The sequence below is a fragment of the Quercus robur genome, chromosome 5, assembly GCF_932294415.1.
Source record: "Quercus robur chromosome 5, dhQueRobu3.1, whole genome shotgun sequence".
Taxonomy (NCBI): Eukaryota; Viridiplantae; Streptophyta; class Magnoliopsida; order Fagales; family Fagaceae; genus Quercus; species Quercus robur.
Genome location: NC_065538.1, coordinates 6,871,724 through 6,876,098, shown reverse-complemented (window position 1 = coordinate 6,876,098; position 4,375 = coordinate 6,871,724). Strand labels below are relative to the sequence as shown.

The window sequence follows — 4,375 nt, the reverse complement described above, 5'->3', positions numbered from 1 at the left end:
AATTCAGAACATGCTGCCATATTCTTCTACCATTTATGATTTTAGCTTTTAGTTTTCTAGGATAGACGTCAACTCAAGATGTTCAAAAGTCTTACATCCCGCAAATATGTTCATGTCATTAAAATCAAATTATCAAAATGTGCTTATACCCCAGGCTTCAAGTTTCTTCCTTCGTCAGAAAAGACAGGTTGAAACTGAATACAGATTGGATTGGTTACATCAGAGAGAGAGAGAGAAATGAGAAAATTTTGGAAAAACGCGTTTGGATCCAATCTAGACTTAAGACAGGATGGTTATTTAGTCAAGATACAATTTGAGTAATAATCATGGATAATCAATAAATCACCAGCACACCACACAGACACCATGCTTACTTTGGAATTAACGATGGAAGGAGGCTGTGTTCTGTGCACTTGTCTCCTTTATCTTCAATAAACAATACCAGTTGGTTTGCATATGGGCTGATTGGCAACCTATTCAACAACACCCATAAGTGATTCTTTTTTTTACTCTTTTCAGTTTTTCTCCATCCTCTCTCACTATCTCTTCCATCATTTTCTCATTCATCTCTGTGTCTGATTAACTTTTTCTTCTTTCCTTCATAGTTGTTTTATTCTAGAGTTCCTCAGATTGCTAAGCTCAATTGCCTTCCAATTATAACCTCCACAAATCCATGTGTGTGGCTAAAAGAGTGGACACTTCAAGAGCTAAATAGGGGTGTCAATGTTCGACCCAACCCGTGAACACAACACGAACCCGACACGTATTTTTTCGGGTTAGGGTTGGGCCTTAATGGGTTTGGGTCATAAATGGGTCGACCCGAAAGCGGCACGATAAGAAACGTGTCATAAGCGGGTCAACTCGCGTAACCCGCAATAGACACGTTTGACACGCCAATTTATTTGTGTCAATCCGAAATGACCCACTTAACACAACCCGTTTAACTCGTATAACAAATAAATATTTATTTTATTTTAGATTTGTCAAAATCCTTTTATATTCAACATATATTTTAAATTTAAAAAGAAAAGTGAGTAATTATAAAAATTTACAAGAGATATAATTGGAAATTGAAACTTTACAGACCCTAGAACTACTAATACCTTTTTTTTTTTTTTTTTTTTTGGCATAGAACTTGCACAAATGAAATTGGATGAGCTTGTGGAAGATGTTATAAATTTGGACATCAACAAAGAATCTATGAATGATAATCGTGGTCATAGTTAGGATTAGTCTACTATTTGCTCAAATTCTTTCAATATTGATACTTGATATTTGGCGAGTTCCAAGGATATTATATTTTTGTTGAACTATATTATTTTATTTTTGTTAAACTTTGTTCTTTTGAATTTGGGTTGAAGTGTATGCACTTCTTTTAGAGTGTAAAGAACTTATTTCTAGATGAATATTATATTTTTGTTGAACTATATTATTTTGAATGTGGGTTGAAGACTTGAAGTGTATGCACTACTTTTTGGGATGTAAAAAAAATTATTTCTAGATGGATGTTATATTTAATATTATGCAGGTTGAAATGGGTTGTGTTACATTCGTGTCAACCCAACACGACTCGTTTATTAAGCGTGTCAAATGGGTTGGGTCAGGTCAACCCGCCTTATTAACAGGCCGGGTTAGGGTTGAAGGATCATGACACGATTATTAAATGGGTCGGGTTAGGGTTGAGCCATTTATTCAAATACCCCTACCTTGACACGACACGAACCCGACACGCTAACCCGAATTGACACCCCTAGAGCTAAACACTGTTTAATCTATTTTATCTACTCCCCATGTGTGATGTGACTCCTCTTCCATTCCTCCATATTTTTTATAACTTTTTTTTTTTTTTCGAGGAAATCCTTTTTTTTATAAGATTTTTGTTTTTTGTTTAATTGTATGTATTATATATATAATATATAACATATAAATTGCCTAGTATATCATATAATTACATAACCTTAACTTTATGTAAACAAATAATTTCACAAAAAAATTGACATCTCTCAAAGTGGCAAACTTTTAATGGTTGGTAATAAAATAATATCAGTAATTGGTTCAAATAAAAATCAGTAAAAACTTATCAACTTAACTATTATGAGAGATAGGTTCTCAAAAAAAAAAAAAAAAAAAAAAAAAAACTATTATGAGAAAAGTTATGAAAAATTATTGTGTTTGTAGTATTGCTCATCAAATAAATATAAAAAATATTATTTGATTACATATTTAATTTCTATTTAGATATTTAAATTTTATATTATACTTAATAATATATAATTTATTTTAAAAATCTAGACTTATGGAAAATTTAAATATTATTGATATATATAAACTTATAAAGTAATTAAACTCAACAAAAACACGTTCAACACTCCGATATCCTCACTCTATAATTACATTGTGACCAAAAAATGAAAAATTATTTCATTTTCTGGTCGACTCTTCTACACATAAAATCTTGACTTCGCCATTGCATGTTAAGTTGACAAAGGGTAAAACTAAAACAAAACTTTTTTTTTTTTTTTTGAAAACAGAAATTGACGACTAAAATTTTACTCATATTTTTTCAATAATTATTATGCAATCAATAAATATTGACACCACCATATGGATAGAGACATTATTTTTTTCTAAACCAACCATAAGTGGGAAGTTGGTAAAATGTCAAGTGTAAAGTGTCATACTTTTCTCAAGCACGTGATGACCTAACGTGTATATTTTGACAACAAAGTTTTTGATGAACATCTACAAGCAGGTCTCACGTGGGTAAAAATGTATCTTTAACAAAATCGAACCTGTCACATATAACATGTGAAAAAGAGAAAGACGTAAATGCATTTTTAGTCCCTATATTTTGGGATCAGTTTTATTTTGGTCCCTACATTTTTATTTTACCACTTTTAGTCCCTAAATCAATTAATGCGTGATATTTAAGTCCTTACCGTCAGCCAACTAACGGGAAAAGTTAAAGTGACAAATGGAACACCTTATTAGCTAAAGAGGCACTGTTGTTGCGCTGATGTGGCGATTAAAATATTATTTGGCATTTTTATATGCCACATAAGTATTTTAATTTTTTATAAAAAGCCACGTCAGAAAATTTAAATCAAAAAAGGTAGCACGTTTACAACCCTAAATCAATTCAAAGAACTCAACAAAATAAAAGAGGAAGCGAGGAGCGAAACTAACGGCATTGAGGGGATTGCAGCGGCGGCGCTAGGCAAAAGTGATAGCGTTAGCTTCAGATCCAATGGTACAGTGGTGTTGCAGCGTCATCAAGTGGGTTGTGGGCTTGATAGTGTCATGGGTTAACGGTAGAGATTTTTGGGTTGAGTGTTGGGCTGGTGGGGTTCTCGGCTGCTGGTAGGTGAGGTGTTTCCATGGGAGCAGAAGGTGGTTTTTTTTCAGTGGTGTGGTGGATGGGTTTTTGGTGGTGGAAAACACAATAACTTTTTTTTATTTTCGGTTTGGGTGAGATTTGGTGGTGGTCGGAGTTTGTGGGGGTGTGGTGGCTGTTTATGCTTGGACAAATTTGGAGTGGGTTTGAAAGGATCAGATGCTTTGATACCAAGTCGATGTTGTCACCTTGGGATCAGCGTCACCGCGCGCGGAGCTTTGTCGTCGGATCAGGGCATTCATAGATCGGTTGGTGTTGGTCACGATCTCTCTGACCTGGGTTTGTTTTTCCATGTGGGTGTTGGTTGGTTTTAAATTTCTGGGTTAGTTTTTTTGTGGGTTTGATGATTTTTCTTGGTTTATGGGTTTGATTTGTTGGAGGTTTCGGTGGAGGATGGTGTTTGGATGGAAAATGGGAACATCGCCGGTGGTGGTCGTGGATCAAGAAGAGAATCCATTGCCCATGAGTGGATATCTGGGTTTATTTGAAACTTGCATGAGTGGGTATCTGGGTTTGTTTGAGACTTGTGTGACCAAGTTTGTTCAGATTTGGGTTTATGGGTTTATTTCATTGATTTATTTATGGTTTGGTTTGGTTTCTTGGATTTATTTCTTGTTTTTCTGGATTTGATGGAGTAGATTTGGTTGCTGGATTTGGATTTGGGGTTTGCTGGAGATTGGTTTATTTCATGGATTGAGGAAGAACATCTTCTTGCGAAAAAATAATTGAAAGGAAAAAAAAAATTTTAAGTTTTTTTTTTTTTTTTTGGTTTAAATTTTCTGATGTGGCTTTTTATAAAAAAATTAAAATGCTGACGTGGCATATAAAAATGCCAAATAATATTTTTTAATAATATTTTAATCGCCACATCAACGCCACAACAGTGCCACGTCAACTAATAGGGTGTTCCGTTTGCCATCTCAGTTTTTCCCATTAGTTGGCTGACGGTAAGGACTTAAATGTCACGCGTTAATTGATTTA

The 4,375-nt window shown here is 34.1% G+C and overlaps 1 long non-coding RNA gene across 1 annotated transcript in view; it reads left to right on the top strand.

The window, feature by feature from the left end:
- The window catches only part of LOC126724972 (uncharacterized), a 40,273-nt gene that overhangs the window by 23,983 nt on the left and 11,915 nt on the right, over nt 1-4,375 (top strand). The gene's annotated exons all lie outside the window — the stretch shown is intronic.